Raw genomic sequence first — 17,913 nt, forward strand, 5'->3', positions numbered from 1 at the left:
TTTCCCATCTGTACATAGAGCTTGAGTTGACTTTAACAGACAGTCCTTAAGAACAAGGAGGCAGAGACACAGAGCTGTCAGTCAGAATAATGGGTTGTAGTTACTGCCAGCCTGAGAGAGAAAAGAGTCACAGATACAAGACATGAGTCACAAAAGCTAATTTGCATATCAGAAAACGGTCCGTAATTAAAGAACAGTGCCCCACTGGCTGCTAATTTTTGGTGATATAGGGAGGACTTGTAACCCTTTATCAGCAGGCATTGTTAGTCAGGGTGGTTAAAATCTGGTGACAGGTCCTCCTTAAGGTTTATGATCTTGGTTCTGTAACAATCTATTTTAAGATCTCATATGGTTCTATATTGACTTAATGGTATTCATTTCATTATGTCAAGTAAATGGTCATTTACTTCAAGCAATAAATCTGGCATTTTGTGGGCTTGAACTTATTTAGAGTTTCTAAATAATGTAAAAATTTTGTGCTGTGGTTTCAGTGTCATTTCTGAGGCATGGAATATCTGCAGACCCTTGCTTCACATGAAGGATCTATAAAGATATCTTAAAGACAACCAATCAGAGTCCTGAGTTTATTTATATAGCACCATCATATCCTGTGGCACTTTACAGATCATATACAAACAAAATAAAACATTACAAAAAATAACATGGTCAAATGAAATAATAGGAATGAGGGCCCTGCTCCCAGGAGCTTACATGAGAAGAGATACATATTTATACACAGCAGGACATACGAACACCATGCCCAATGAGATAAGTCACTGATAAAAAGTTGTGCAGTAATTGGTTTATACCTTCATACAGTTTAATAGATCTGCCTATAGGTTTTTTGCTCTATGTAGGATTTATTGACTATACTATAACCATGGTTCAGTACAAATTTGCAGGAAAAAGAAAATAATAAGAATACTTAATAGGAAAAATTGTACCAACCTTGGGCATATAACAGTATACATCATTATGATATTTACAGTTTTAGCTACTGTGTGCTATATACATGCTGCAAACAGCATTGGCAGTTAGGATGACATCGCCGCTGGTGTACAGCCTGACCCATTTTGTGTCAGTTGAGCTGGACATCTTTAAGGAACAAGTCCAAGTATGTCGCTCTTCACTCACTGCTGCGGCGTTCATTCATTGTGTAATATTGGGGTATACTGACGTTCTTAACTTCATCTTTAACTTCCGTTTGAGGAACAAATTCCTACAATTGGGTGCTTTTGGTGACAATGAAAGGTGTCATTTGGCACAGCTCATCCCAGCCACATTCATCATAGAAAATGAAGATTTACTTAAAGCATAACTGTAAAGTTATAATGATTTTACTAAAATTTTAAATGTCATTTCCCCTTTAAAAACAAAAAGAACAATGTCTGCTTTGTGCTGCTCACCCTTTTCTTTCCAGAGTTATGGCATTTTCTGTTCTGAAGGTGTTTGGCAAAAAAACTAATGTCTGTCTGTCCATGCCCTCAAGCTGATGCCAGTTAGCTTGCCCACAGAGCCTTGTGTTCTCTCTTAAAGTAATTTAACATTAAATCCATTTAGTTTCTCACCAGTAAATCCAGTGAGCACTGCACAGTGCACATACATGATGTATATGGTGACTAGCCTGCCAGCTTCCATCACATGGAAAGTAAACCAGTTTACATGAAGTGTATAGTCTGTGCTGTGGGAGCACTAAGGGTTAATAGTTAATCTGCACAGTGCAGAAAGTGCTGATGACAAGGAGGGGAACGGCTGTAGCAGGAGGTGCAGAGAGAGACAGAGAAAGTTCTGTGGAATAACAGACTGGGATGTTAACAGGGGAGATCTTGTACCTCACTATTCTGTGCAGGAGACATCTGTATCCACAGTTCTGAACACCTCCAGCTCTGCTACATACACAGAGAGAGCTCTGTCACATGACCTCCTGCTCTGGGAGCAGCAGCATGAAATTGTCCAGTTTTAAGAGTCCAGTGCATATCAGCACAGGCAGAGGAAGTAGCCATTGCAGCAATGAGATAATCTGAGGGGTTTAGCAAAGAAACTGCTGGATATAGGTAACATATGTTCTTCTTGTGGAAGAAGAAAAAAAACAGTTACTCTTTAATTTACAGATTCCTAAACATAACTTTTTAAGAGTATTAGAACTGCTACATTGCCATTTATAATAAACAAAGTTATAGGGTTGGAGAAATAATTGAACTTCTCTCTGAATTAGATGACATGCTGACATGCTTGACTTGTTGATATTTTTAGGGACTTCTATACTACATCAACAATTTTTTAGGTTTTTAATGCTAGATCACAATTATCTATTTATAGAATCATACCATTGCTATGAATACAGCTACTAAATTCTATCTTTCCTCAATGAAAGATCTCAGAACTCAAAAATGAAGATGAAGTCCCTTCATGGGGCATTATAAGTGGGAGGTTTACTCAAAATTGGCAGGGGCTTAAAGAAGGGGGCATTGGGATCACTGGTCTGTAAGCTATAACTGCAGTTCCTAGTTACTTCTAGGCATTTATATTGCCGAGAACCAGTCAACTCAATAACCGATAGCGCTAGGGAGAGTGTCAGGAGATTAGATGAGGTCGGAGATGCAGGATGTTCTAACTTAATGAGCAGTCCTGTAGCTGAGGGTGTATTTAGAAAATGAAGAGATATAGGGACAGAAAAGGGACAGGATTGAATAATTCATTATATTTTCATAGTATCTAATTAAAAAAAATTGACTGTAAAAGGGAAATAAAAAGTAGAGATTAGCGGATTGTAAATATATGTAGGGGGTTTTACAGAAAATAGGCTTTCGAATGAGGAGGCTACAGAAAACTGGATTTTGATTGGGGTGGCATAAAAAAGGTTCAGTTAAAGGGCATGGGGCATTAAAAGTGGGAGGGTTATTGAAAGTTGGGGAATAAAAGTAGGGGCTAAATAAATGGGGCATCAGAAGAAATTGTCCAAAAGTTGTAACTACAAACGCAGCTCCTAGTCACTTGTAGGCAATGGCGGATATTCATATAGACGATATGGAATTTGGCAAAAGCAGGCCCTATATTTGCTATCAATCTAAAAAAAACTAAAAATCTATACAGGCGGTCCCCTACTTAAGAACACTCGACTTACATACGACCCCTAGTTACAAACGGACCTCTGGATATTGGTAATTTATTGTACTTTAGTCCTAGGCTACAATAAACAGCTATAACAGTTATCAAATGTGTCTGTAATGAAGCTTTAGTGTTAATATTGATTCTTATGACAACCCAACATTTTTAAAATCCAATTGTCAAAGAGACCAAAAAAGTTCTGGCTGGGGTTACAATGATAAAATATACAGTTCCGACTTACATACAAATTCAACTTAAGAACAAACCTACAGACCCTATCTTGTATGTAACCCGGGGACTGCCTGTACTCACCTTCTGGCTTCTTCTCCCCAGCCCTACGGCTCTGTCTTCTCCTCTTGCAGCCCCGATGCATCACTATGACGTGAAGGTGTCGCGGCCGCATGATGTCATGGTGTATGTGCCACGCAGGCAGGAATAGGAGAAGAAGAAGCTGCAGGACATTTCTGTAAAGGGGGACTCAGCTGCAGGACATTTCTGTTAAGGGGGACATTTCCGATTTATATTTCTGTAAACGGGGACTCTGTCGGTGGACATTTCTGTAAAGGGGGACTCTGCCAGTGGATATTTTTGTAAAGGGGGACTCTGCTGGTGGACATATCTGGAAAGGGGAACTATGCTGGTGGACATATCTGTAAATGGGGACTCTGCCAGTGGACATTTCTGTAAAGGGGGACATTTCCAGAGGACATTTCTGTAAATGGGAACTCTGCCAGTGGAGATTTCTGTAAAGGGGGCTCTGCTGGTGGACATTTCTGTAAAAGGAGACTCTGCTGGAGGATATTTCTGTAAAGAGGGACATTTACGGAGGACATTTCTGTAAAGTGGGACTCTGCTGGTGGCCATTTCTGTAAAGGTGGACTCTGCTGGTGGACATTGCTGTGGACACTTCTGTAAAGGTGGACTCTGCTGGTGGACACTTCTGTAAAGGTGGAATCTGCTGGTGGGCATTTCTGTAAAGGGGGACATTTCCAGAGGACATTTCTGTAATGGGGGACATTTCCGGAGGACATTTCTTTAAAGAGGGACTCTGCTGGTGGCCATTTTTGCAAAGGGGGATTTTGCTGGTGGACATATCTGCAAAGGGGGACTCTGCTGGTGGACATATCTGGAAAGGGGGACTCTGCTGGTTGACATTTCTGTAAAGGTGGACTCTGCTGGTGGACGTTTCTGTAAATGGGGACTCTGCTGGTGGACATTTCTGTAAAGCAGGGGTCTCAAACTCAATTTACCTGGGGGCCGCTGGAGGTAGATTCTGGGTAAGGCTGGGCCGCATCAAGTTTTCCACACAAAATGCGCTTACAAAATATCATTATTCAGATTCAAATGTCATGGCGTCTCCCAGCGCAAGGAAAGCCCCATGCTGGGAGACGTGTTCTCTCTATGAACGCGTCCTGTGCACCGAGGGGTCCCAAGCTCCTACCGCACTGAGCCCAGGACACTCCATCCCCCCTCCCCCCCGGTACTTGCCTCCCATCGAAGAAGATGAAGTCGCCGCTTTGACCTGCACCAAGTGCGTTCAGAGCGGCGACTTCATCTTCTTCAAGTACCGGAGGGAAGGGGATTAACCGGTTACGGGCCCTTTCCTGTTTTTTCATGTCCATTTTTCACTCCCCACCTTCAAAAATCTATAACTTTTTTATTTTTACACGTAAAGAGCTGTGTGACGGCTTGTTTTCTGCGTAACAAATTGCACTTCATAGTGATGGTATTTAATATTCCATGCCATGTACTTGGAAGCGGGAAAAAAATTCCAAATGCAATGAAAATGAGGAAAAAAACGCATTTGCGCCATTTCTTGTGGGCTTGGATATTACGTCTTTCACTGAGCGCCCCAAATGACATGTCTACTTTATTCTTTGGGTCGGTACGATTAAGGGGATACCAAATTTGTATAGGTTTTAGAATGTTTTCATACATTTACAAAAATTAAAACCTCCTGTGCAAAAATTATTTTTTTGATTTTGCCAACTTCTGGCGCTAATAACTTTTTCATACTTTGGTGTACGGAGCTGTGGGTGGTGTCATTTTTTGCGAAATTTGATAATATTTTCAATGATATCATTTTTAGGACTGTACGACCTTTTGATCACTTTTTATGACGTCACGGGGAGCGGCGATCCCAGGTAAGATGGCGGCGCCCATGCGCCGCTATCTTTTTGAGGCTGCCGACAGCTTTGCCGGCAGCCATCGCTGTGAAAACACCCGCGATCGGTACTAGCACCGATCGCGGGTGTTACCGGTAAGCCTTTGCTGCAATATGCCCGTGAGCCCTCTCCATGCAGCGCGACCTGCCCTCTCCATGCAGGTGGGGGCCGCAAAATATTGTCCCGCGGGCCGCGAGTTTGAGACCCCTGCTGTAAAGGGAGACTCTGCTGGAGGATATTTGTGTAAAGAGGGACATTTCCGGAGAACATTTCTGTAAAGATTGACTCTGCTGGTGGCCATTTTTGTAAAGGGGGACTCTGCTGGTGGACATTTCTGTAAAGGGGAACTCTGCCAGTGGACATTTCTGTAAAGGGGGACTCTGCTGGTGGACATTTCTGTAAAAGGAGACTCTGCTGGAGGATATTTCTGTAAAGAGGGACATTTACGGAGGACATTTCTGTAAAGTGGGACTCTGCTGGTGGCCATTTTTGTAAAGGGGACTCTGCTGGTGGGCATATCTAGAAAGGTGGACTCTGCTGGTGGACATTGCTGTGGACACTTCTGTAAAGGTGGACTCTGCTGGTGGCCATTTTTGCAAAGGGGGATTTTGCTGGTGGACATATCTGCAAAGGGAGACTCTGCTGGTGGACATATCTGGAAAGGGGGACTCTGCTGGTTGACATTTCTGTAAAGGTGGACTCTGCTGGTGGACGTTTCTGTAAATGGGGACTCTGCTGGTGGACATTTCTGTAAAGGGAGACTCTGCTGGAGGATATTTCTGTAAAGAGGGACATTTCCGGAGGACATTTCTGTAAAGATTGACTCTGCCGGTGGCCATTTTTGTAAAGGGGGACTCTGCTGGTGGACATTTCTGTAAAGGGGAACTCTTCTGGAGGACATTTCTGTAAAGGGGGACATTTCCAGAGGACATTTCTGTAAAGGGCGACTCTGCCTGTGGACATTTCTGTAAAGGTGGACTCTGCTGATTGACATTTCGGTAAAGGTGGAATCTGCTGGTGGGCATTTCTGTAAAGGGGGACATTGCTGGAGGACATTTCTGTAATGGGGGACTCTGCCAGTGGTCATTTCTGTAAACTGGGACTCTGCTGATGGACATGCTATTAGAATAGCAGCTGCATTTCCTACCCTAGGCCTTAAACTCCAGTCAATAACTTTTCCCATTTTTTTTTTTGTGGTAAAATTATAAGTGAGTATATACAGTATGAGGGGGAGGAGAGACCTGCATCTGCCAGGATTTTAGTTTCCTCATTGACCCCTTTTGCAGGCTATAAAATTTTAGCTTTTTCGTTATTGGGGCCATGTAATAGAATGTTTTTGCGGGATGAGATGCTTTTTCCAGTGTTAGCATTTTGGGGTTGGTATCCCCTATTGTTGAAAATTTAGAAACTTTTTTATGAGGATCAGAAGTAGAAAAGCATCAATTCTGTACTGGATTTTTTACTTCTTTTTTTTTGGTGTTCACTGTATAAACTAATAATCATGTTATCCTTAAGCAGTGTTACACTGGTAGCATTATCGGAAACCTCCGATATTGCTAGCAGAGACTGGCACTATGTACACTAGAAACGCCGGACCACTTTGAGAGGGAGCGGGATTAGGGGCCATCGGCCTTATGGCGCTTAGCAGTCACTGTCAGACTATGGAGTCGGTCGGGTGGTCCGGAGAAGAGGCAGCGCCTCAGACCGCCCACTCATGAATACACCAGACCGCTCTCTAAGCCGGACCGCTCTCTAGTGTACATCGCAGCAGTGTCTGCTAGCGTTATCGGAGGTTTCCGATAAGGCTAGCAGTGTAACACTTCTGTATCTGTTGTAACACTAGGAGCTTCTTACTAGACCGATGATCCGGATGTTAGAGCGCCTAGATCGGTCTTCCAGATCAATCAGTTTATCCCTAAGAGATACCTGTGCCTTAGACAGTCCTCCCACTTCCTTCTTCAAGCTTTTGGTCTTCAGGGACCTAACCTGGGACACCACATTAGAGACTTTGTCCCTGATTTTAGATAAATCTTCCCTCAATAGGGCCATATCTGAGGAGAGAGAGGCGACTTGTTTATCCAACCCCTCAACAGTAGCCCCGGTTTTCTGAACAGTTGCCAAGATCTCCACCCAAATTGGGTTGGAGACCTCCTCCTCTCTCTCTCCTCCGAGTGTCCCTGTATCCAAGGACTCAGGGGGGGCCACATTGGGGGGGGCTGATTTATTGCAGCCCTATGCTTTGCCCTTGCTTTTGCAATTGCTATATCTTTTCTATTCTTCGTATCCGACCTCAGCTAGTTTATTCGACCATTCTCTTGCTTTACGATTCTATGCCTTGCCAATATTTGGATTTGACCCGCTTCTGTCTTACTTTTCTAATCTGTTGTTGGTCCCTCTGTGTCTTGGCTCTCTAAGTGTGCCCTCGCTTTTCCTTGTGTTTGGCTTTGCTTGATGTTTTTCTATGTACTTGTGTGAATACCGGTCTTTCTCTGACTTTTTGTTACTTGTCCACTCGGCTGCCAGATGAAGTAAGTTTTCCCTGTCATCTTGCAGGGTCTGTTAGTTAGGTACCTGATAGCATGTTTGCCCTGGGCAATTTATCTGCTATAGGCATTGCCTTGCCTGCATCACAGGGTTAATTTGCCACCACTTTCCCAGTCAGACAGCTTGTGCCAAGTCTGTTTGTGGTTGCTTTGTTTGCTGGACAGGTTTGTGATCTTTGCAAAAGCTATGTATATCATGACAGTTCTTTTTATGAGCAGGTAAAGAAAATTGAAATTGTATTTATTTCTTTTTATGTTTTTTCATTTTGGTTTGTAGTGAAATTGAATAAACCTATAAAAAAATGTGGTCCTGCACCATGCATTATTCAATTATCATACATACTTTATTATAAGCCTAGTTTTTCAGCACAAAAAATGTGCTGAGAACCCAAACTTGGCTTATACTCGAGTAAAAGAAATATAGGTTTTACCAGGTTTTTGTGGTAAAATTAGGGGCCTCGGCTTATACTTGGATCGGCTATACTCGAGTATATACGGTAGGTAACTTAGACTTGAGTGTTCCTTTAATACTAAGAGCAAGGTCCATGACCTGTGAGCACCCATGGGTTCTATCTAAGCGTTTTTCACTGTCTAACCCTAACCCTGGGTCTGAACCAAGTCTTTACCTTTTTCAGTAGTCCCGGTATCGTTGGTAACTCACCCACGCCCTGTCAGGTCTGGAGAAGTCTTTACCAGGTCGAAGATGAAATTGTGGCTTGTAACTGGGATGTTGATACTGTTGTGCTCCATAGCTCTATCAGTAAAATTTGTAGCATGCTTTTGGTTGCTTTCTACAGCTGTCATTCAGAGCTTAGTGGAGGAGATGTGGAGCAACTCAATGTAAATAGCTAAAAGTGCAGCAGGGTATGAACACCCCCACCCCCCAGTGTACTATGGAAGCTAGTAGAATATAAATCCTATACATTTTTACAGTCCTCCTGCTCATTACAACGGACAACATGACATAATGAATAGTCAGCTTTCAGGGGCTTCTACCTTACACTTTCTGCAGATCTCAGGATCCATTTCTGATTTTGGCTTCTGTGGTTTTAACCCCTTCACGCTCCGTGACGGATATATCCGCCACGGAGCTGTGAAGGTTGTATGAAGAAGGCTCACGGGCTGAGCCTTCTTCATACAGAGATGGGCTTTGCTGCATATCGCAGCAAAGACCCATCGCTATCACCCGCGGTCGGTGCTTGCACCGATCGCGGGTGTTAACCTTTTCTTTGCCGCCGGCAAAGTCGCCGGCGGCACTTTAAATTTGGCGGCGCGTGGGCGCCGCCATCTTACCGCCGATCGCCGCTCCCCCGAACGTCATCGGGGGGCGGCGATCGGTTGCCATGGTAGCCTCGGGTCTTCGTTTGACCCGAGGATACATGGCTTCTGCATATGCATTACAATGAGCCTGTGGCTCATTGTAATGTATAGTGAGCAGAAATGCCATCTACTGCGATACAGCAGTATTGCAGTATATGGCAGGAGCGATCAGACCATCTAGGGTTAATGTACCCTAGAGGGTCTAAGAAATAGTGGGAAAAAAAAGAAAAAAAAAAGTTTAAAAAATGTAAAAAAATAATAAAATATTAAAAGTTCAAATCACCCCCCTTTCCCTAGAACTGATATAAAATATAATAAATAGTAAAAATCACAGACACATTAGGTATCGCCGCGTCCCAAAATGCCCGATCTATCAAAATATAAAAACGGTTATTGACGGCGGTGACCTCTGGAACGGCAAATGGCGCCCAAATGTCCAAAACGCGACTTTTACACCTTTTTAGATGACATAAAAAATGTAATTAAAAATGATCAAAATGTCGCACAGTCCTCAAAATGGTAGAAATGAGAACGTTGGCTCATTTCACAAAAAATGACACCTCACACAGCTCCATGCGCCAAAGTATGAAAAAGTTATTCACGTCAGAAGATGGCAAAATTTTTTTTTTCTTTTTTGTTCACATTCGTTTAATTTTTGAAAATGTATTAAAACGCAATAAAACCTATATAAATTTGGTATCACTGCGATCGCACCGAACCAAAGAATAAAGTAGAGGTGTTATTTGGAGCGCAGAGTGAAAGTCGTAAAAACTGAGCCCACAAGAACATGACGCACATGCAGTTTTTTTCAATTTTTCCACATTTGGAATTTTTTTGCGGCTTCCCACTACATGGCATGGAATAATAAATAACATCATGGGAAAGTAAAATTTGTTACGCACAAAATAAGCCCTCAGACAGCTCTGTACACGGAAAAATGAAAAAGTTATGGATTTTTGAAGATGGAGAGCGAGAAATTAGCGAAAATACCCTGCGTCCTTAAGGGGTTAAACATGGAGACAGCGTTAGAAAGAGTCCCTGTAGAACCATTTAATCTTATATATAGGAGATACGCCCAGAGATACAAATAGATATATAAACAGCTTATGTTATATTTATGCATTAATAGATAATTAATATTTGTCAGCCATGAACTTGCTTTACTTGTCCCTATCCACTGTCATGATGACAACTTCAACATTTCTGGAGTTAATTTGGGGAGATCCTCTTTGTCAGCTCTACTTTCAGTACTCAATAACTAATCCATTACTCAATCCTCCAGTACTCAATCCACCAATCCAATACGAATGCCCTATTATAAGGATAAGTCATTAGTATCTAAATCTTGGAAACCTCTTTAAATTATGTAAATCAGCTTCTTCATATGATCTTTACATTTTACCACTTATTTCAATGGCAAAAGCACATCTTGGGATTAGCAGTTAGTTCATTAAAACCTCCACTAGTAATAGACAATTCTTATATGTTACCAATTCTAATAAAAATTTGACAAATTTTCCTTCAATAGTATTTTTGCTGATTAAGTTAATTATATGCATAATCTGCAAAAAGATCTGAGACTTAATTTCATGTGTAGCTATGCCTTGTCAATCAAACATATAGCGAGGGAACAAGGGTTAAGGCCAACCGCTACAGACGGGTTGCAGTCTCCATTCCTAGTACCCCGCCCGAGCCTGGAGCCACTGCCTTCCCTCATTAGGAACGCTCTCGCCCTGTCAGCTCTGATCTACTAACAGGAGCTGACTGGATTACAATATGGATCCCAGCAGGTGGTAAGAAGAGAGTGCAGCTTGGCTCATAGTGTTTGGACTTAAAATGTATTCTCATTAAAGCCTAAATGTAGGTGATAAGACCAGTACTCTTAGGAATATCATCTTGATAATGAAATATAAACTTAGTTGTTTTTCCTAAAAAAACCTTAAAGGTAAATTCATGTACTTTTATTTACTGATTACCTCTCCTTAGGAAAGGTGATAATAGCATTTGGATGAGAGATGTGGTCTCTTCATTGCTTACCAGCGGCATGCATTGTATAGTTTCTGTATTTGGTGTTGAAGCTCAGCCCCATTTAGAATAATGAGACTGAGCTGTGTAAAGGTTATGTGATAAAAGGACATGGTATCACAGAGAAGGCTCCTGCAACTTCTTCACCCATGTGATCATCAGACATAACTGGCAACTCACAATTGCATATGACATAGAGTTAAGTTCACTTGTGGCAAAGAGTTAACTTTACCATGTACTTTAGATATCTGATTGATATTGCTCCCAACATGGTCTATAGTACAAATTCTCATTCTCATTGGATATGCTGCAATAAGCTGCTGCCATAATCTTCTGGCATTGCATTATATTCTGTTAGAAGCCTTTGTTAAAGAGGTTGGCCACTCTTTTGCATAAGTTGCCCATGTGCCTTTACTGCCTTAATATTAATCCCCAAATGTTCATCAAGTGATTCAGCATTCCTGCTACTTACTTTAGTGCTGTCTGCAGACTCTCCATTCTTTGTTTACATGTTTAAACACTAATAAATAGGAGGGGCTGAAGCAGGAAATCATGACTCATCCTACTCCGCTCTTTCTTTCTTTCTTTCTTTGTCAAAGAGACGGACTGTGCGAGAAGGTGGCACAGTGAGTGGCGCCAATAGGACGGACTGAAGGAAGTTGTGTATATATGCAGAGGGCAGCATTATGAGAGTAGAAAAAAGCTGAAGCTCTAAAATTAAGCAAAGGTACAGGATCTAGTGATGGCAGTTCCTGAGACCAGCGAGTGCCCCAAGGCTTGCACAATCTTCTTACAATGCCGTGCCCTGTCTCCAGGCTGTAATCCACTGTTGTTAATCCAATGTTGTTCATGCTCAGTGGATTACATAACATGTATTGCATTGTGTTAAATTAATATGAGCTTGAGCAAGCAATTGTTGGATCGCTTTTTTAAGCAAACCTGTAATAAAAAAAGTTTTAAAACAATAAAAAAATTTTTAAACAAAATTAAATAATAAAAGTGAAAGTCCCCTGAACACCACCATTCCAATACACATCTAATAAATTACAAAAAAAAATAACAATTGTATTGTAAAAAATTACAATAAATCAGAAACATTATTGAACCGGCTAGGTGAACACCATTAAAAAAAACAATTAATCAGATCCATTCACAAAAAAGTTCTAAAAATGATCAAAAAAGTTACAAACACCAAGATGGTACTACTGAATAACTTATCATGCAAAAAATAAGACCACAAATATGAATAAAACTTGTACTGTAAGCGGCCGACATAAAATGCTAAGAATTCTAGACAAGAATTGATGATTTTCTTTTTCTCCACAAATTATAGAGTTAATGAAATGTAATCAATAAGCTAACATGTCCTAAAATGAAATATTTGGAAAGTACATCTCATCCTGCAAAAAATAATCTCTTATATGCCAAAATTCCCCAAAAAATGTAAAAGTTGTATAGCCATAAATAGTGACATTGTGCATCAACCTTTGTGTTGTACTTTGGTATGTTATCCATTGTGAATGTGTAAATTTTTTTTAAATGCATTGCCGTATATACTCGAGTGTAAGCCGACCCAAGTATAAGCCGAGGCCCCTAATTTTACCACAAAAACCTGGTAAAACCTATATATTTTTTACTCAAGTATAAGCCGAGTTTGGCTTTTCAGCACATTTTTTTGTGCTGAAAAACTAGGCTTATACTCGAGTAAATAAGGTATTTTAGTTTTAAAAAAAATGTTTAAAGGGTTAAAAAACTTCATAAAAGTTGTTTTACATATGTTGAGAAGTGTAGTTTCTATAATAGGATAATTTACAGGGTTTTACTATTATTTAGGCCTCTCAAAGTAACCTTGAAGCGAAGTAGGTCTCTCAAAAGTAAGATTCTGCGTTTTTTATAAAAATGGGAAAAATCGCACCTAAAGCTCTAAGCCTCATACTACAAAAATGAGAGGACGCATAAAGAACCATGTCAATATAAAGCAGAAATTCTGTGAATTTTAATTATCAAGTTATTTTGTTGTTATGAATATGTGTCGGAAAAGTGGAAAATTTTGAATTTCAAAAATCACATTTTTCTAAATTTTTGCCAAATAAAATAAATAAATAAATGCAAATCATATCACCCACATTTTTCAACTTACACATAGTGCAATGTTTCATGAGAAAACAATCTTGAAATAACCTGGATCTTTCAAAATGTTACAAAGTTATAACCACTTGTCAGATTTGAATAAATGGGCCGTGTCAGGAAGGTGCAAAATGCCAAGTTGTTAAGGGGTTAAAAAACGGACACATCAGAAGGCCAATGGCCGCTATTATAGTCAATGAGTCCTTTTGTTATTTCACACTTCCGTTACCAACATCATGGAAATACAGTACTTTATCAAAGTATGATCTTAACCCCTTAAGGACACAGGGTATTTTCGCTCATTTTCGCTCTCCATCTTCAAAAATCCATAACTTTTTCATTTTTCCATGTACAGAGCTGTGTGAGGGCTTATTTTGTGCGTACCAAATTTTACTTTCCTGTGATGTTATATTTTATTCCCTGCCATGTAGTGGAAAAAAAATTCCAAATGTGTTTTTACGACTTTCACTCTGCGCTCCAAATAACACCTCTACTTTATTCTTTTGTTCGGTACGATTGTGATCATACCAAATTTATTCAGGTTTTATTGTGTTTTTTTTTTACATATTTAAATTTATTAAGATTTTTATAACATTAAAAGAATCAGAGGGGAAGGGAGGTAAAACAATGTGAAAGGAATCATGGATATCAAGTAGTATCCAATATGGGGGTTTACAAATAAGAGTGGTTTTATTGTGTTTTAATACATTTTCAAAAATTAAACAAATGTGTACAAAAAAATTTTTTGCCATCTTCTGAAGCTAAGAACTTTTTCATACTTTGGGGTACAGATATGTGTGATATGTCATTTTTTTGTGAAATGAGCCGACGTTTTCATTGCTATCATTTTGGGGATTGTGCCTTTTAAAATTATGCAAATGAGGCAGAGGGGCTCCAGGCTCCATAAGAGTTAATGGAGTGTTAAAGCACCTGAGGTACATTTGCATAATTTTTAAAGCAATGGCATAAGAAGCTAAAAGAACAGCAGATCCTGCCAGATCCACACCAGTATGTCTGTATGTTTGGTTTACAAACCTTGATCTGGTGATAGATTTCCTCTAAAGAAAGTTTTGGTAACAACTTCACCTTATGTGTAAAATGTCAAGCTTCAAAATGACAATTATTTGTGTCTATATTAGATGTAAAGGACAGACATCAATTGTTATGGTTAAGGAAATCAACAAATGCAGAGGCTTCAGAGGGGTCACCATTCCACACAAAGAACAGTGTTACAATGGTGACATCCCTTTAACCCCTTAAGGACCAGGCCCTTTTTCGTTTTTGCGTTTTTATTTTTCACTTCCCACATTGAAAAATCTATAACTTTTTTATTTTTCCATGTAAAGAGCTGTGTGATGGCTTATTTTCTGCGTAACAAATTGCACTTTGTAGTGGTAGTATTCAATATTCCATGCCATGTACTGGGAACCGGGAAAAAAATTCTAAATGCAGTGAAAATAATGAAAAAACACATTTGCGCCATTTCTTGTGGGCTTGGTTTCTACAGCTTTCACTGTGAGCCCCAAATGACAGGTCTGTTTTATTCATTGGGTCAGTACGATCATGGGGATACCAAATTTGTATAGGTTTTAAAATGTTTTCACACATTTACAAAAATTAAAACCTGTACAGAAAAAAAATTCTTCATTTTGCCAATTTCTTGCGCTAATAACTTTTTCATACTTTGGTGTACGGAGCTGTGGGTGGTGTCATTTTTTGCAACTTTTGATGACATTTTCAATGCTTTTATTTTTAGGACTGTACGACCTTTTGATCACTTTTTATAGAATTTTTTCTATTTTTCAAAATGGCAAAAAAATGCCATTTGCGACTTCGGGCGCTATTTTCCGCTACGAGGTTAAACACAGTGAAAAACAGTTATTATATTTTGATAGATCGGGCATTTTCGGACGCGGTGATACCTAATGTGTGTATGATTTTTACTATTTATTTATATTTATATCAGTTCTAGGGAAAGGGGGTGATTTGAATTTTTATGTTTATTAATATAATTTTTTTTAACTTTTTTTATTTATTTATTTTTTTACTATTTTTCAGACTCCCTAGGGTACTTTAACCCTAGGTTGTCTGATTGATCCTACCATATACTGCCATACTACAGTATGGCAGTATATGGGTACTTTGCACACCATCTATTACAATGTGCAAATCGCACATTGTAATAGCCTAGATCATGATAGCCTCGGATCTTTGTGTGTCATGGCAACGGATCGCCGCTCCCCGATGAAGTCACGCGCCACCGGCTCTTTAATGCCGCCGGCGGCGATCAAAGGGTTAAAGCCTGCGATCGATGCAAGCACCGATCACGGGTGCTAGCGACGGGCATTTGCTTCATTATGAAGCAAATGCCCGGTGAGTATGAAGAGGGCTCAGCCCTTGAGCCTTCTTCATACTCCCCCAGGCGCAGCAAGACGTAAGGTTAGGTCTTATTGCGCTATGGGGTTAAAGTACCTCTTTAGAACAAATGTTCTAAAAAATAAATCTTTATCGAGAGACTGCATGACTTGTGATTGTTATAGGGGTATATCTATATGCCAGAGAAATTAAAATAGATATCAATGCCCAGACATATATCCCTTTAAATATTTAGCATCAGCTTGTTTTTTATACCTTTTCTCTGTGGTATGTTTACTGGGTACCTGTCACCACATTTTCATAAATACTGCTAGTGATAGGTTAACATAGAGCCCCAATAACTGGCACCCTTCTTTTAGGTAAAATTTTCTCCCCTACATCCCCATAAGTCAAGGTACTGTTATACTACCTGAAATCAGAGTGGCAGTGACCTGCTCCTCCAGACCCTCCCGTCTACTCTTTCCCATGTCCCATGCCTCTTCTAAGTATTTATTTCATATGATTAGATACATACATGGAGTAGACATTGCAGATGTAACAGTACCTTAGATGACATCACCCTGGTCACCTGACATGAAGTGCCCAATTATGTAACAGAGCTGTTTTTCAACGTTCTGTACAGCATCATATCACTGAGACCTGTCAAGTAGGTATGGCAATGCAGTAACCACTGAATATGCAGGGCCTCATTGGGGTGTCATTGGGCTTTCATCAGGTGAGTTACATATATACGTACGTTTACAAGCTGATTGTTTTAACATTGCAGCCATTGAATCATTTAGGTATAAGGGCAATGCTTTTTCATCATGAAGTATTTATTTTGGGAGGGTTAATTTCAATGGAAGTTTCTCTTTAAATACTTTTGAAGACTGCTGTTCAAATACAATGCTGATCAATATACTGACAATGTAAAAGCAACCTTATACATATGTGGCAATAGGACAGAACAAACAACATAACTAAATAATTGAGGTGTTTCCCAATACTTAAATTGGCCCCAATGGGTTGTTCTATACATTTTTACATTCAGTAAAAAAAACTCTAGGTAAGAAAATGCTGTTATAATGTTTTTTTGACTTATACATTCTAATAACAGTCTCAAATAACCAGTAGAAGGGATATAAACCTCATGGGTGCCAGGCTAGGAATAAAAGTGATGGTTCGGAAGTTTAGGCAGACGTGCAGTGGCCAATCAATTGCTTCAGCTGGCGACACTGACATCAAACAATTTACATCGACGGTACTCTATGAGGCTGATGATTTTAGAATAGCCAACCTGTAATAACGGCTGTGCTCTATTTCTATATAAAAAGAATGACACGTTATATTCTATCCTTGTGGACACTTGGATATAGAATTATTTCAGTTGGTTTTATTTTAATATGCTTAAAGCATTTGTTAGCTGGTGATCCAATATCATATAGTGAAACATATTTATTTCAGGTTTTATTCAATTCTTTTGGACTTGATAATGGGGGTGGCCATTTTGGCTAAACTGCTTTTAACAGCATACAGGGAAATGCTTTACAGCAGCCACTTGACTCACAGGAATCTGTATTTTGACATTTATGGGAAAGTTTTCTGGGCATGCTCTATGACCTGCTGTGAGGTCGTTGTTTTAGGTGGGGAAGTAGATAAGTCGTGCCTATCATCTACAGTGAATGGTGGATCCTATTATAGTGCTGTTATCTGTCATCCTGCCTGAGATGACTGCTGAAATGTATCCAGGACAGCCTAGGACAGTGATGGTGAACCTTTTAGAGACCGAGTGCTCAAACTACAACCAAGACCCACTTATTTAGTGCAAAGTGCCAACACAGAATTTTTTTTTTGCGATTTATACTCCCTTCTCTGTCACAGCTTTAATTGATACCAGCACCCTAAGGACACCTTCCCACTCCTCCAATAGTCCCAGATAGCACTGTCACTTTAAAATAGCTCTGTGCACAGCTAGTCTTGGGTTGTCTGGGACTGCAGGAAGATACCTGGAGTCATCTCTGGTGATGGCCTGAGGGCCCACAGAAATGGCTCTGTGCCATAGGTTAGCCACCACTGGCCTAGGAGGTGAGTATAGTTATTCATTTACCAAAAGCTGTATTTCCTATGTACACCACCAAGTTAAAGACACTATAAAAGAAATAATAATATTGTGAATCACTAAAGCAAAGTCCCCTTTTACCCCTTCAGGACGTTGCCACTTATAGCTTAAGGCTCAGTCCCATTTTTTGTATTCTGACATGCATCGTGTG

At 40.0% G+C, this 17,913-nt stretch overlaps 1 long non-coding RNA gene across 3 annotated transcripts in view; it reads left to right on the forward strand.

Annotated features, from left to right (window-relative positions):
* Window positions 1-17,913, forward strand: part of LOC140127383 (uncharacterized) — a 58,907-nt gene that overhangs the window by 30,135 nt on the left and 10,859 nt on the right. The window lies entirely within an intron of this gene.

The sequence above is a fragment of the Engystomops pustulosus genome, chromosome 1 (assembly GCF_040894005.1).
Source record: "Engystomops pustulosus chromosome 1, aEngPut4.maternal, whole genome shotgun sequence".
Classification (NCBI taxonomy): Eukaryota; Metazoa; Chordata; class Amphibia; order Anura; family Leptodactylidae; genus Engystomops; species Engystomops pustulosus.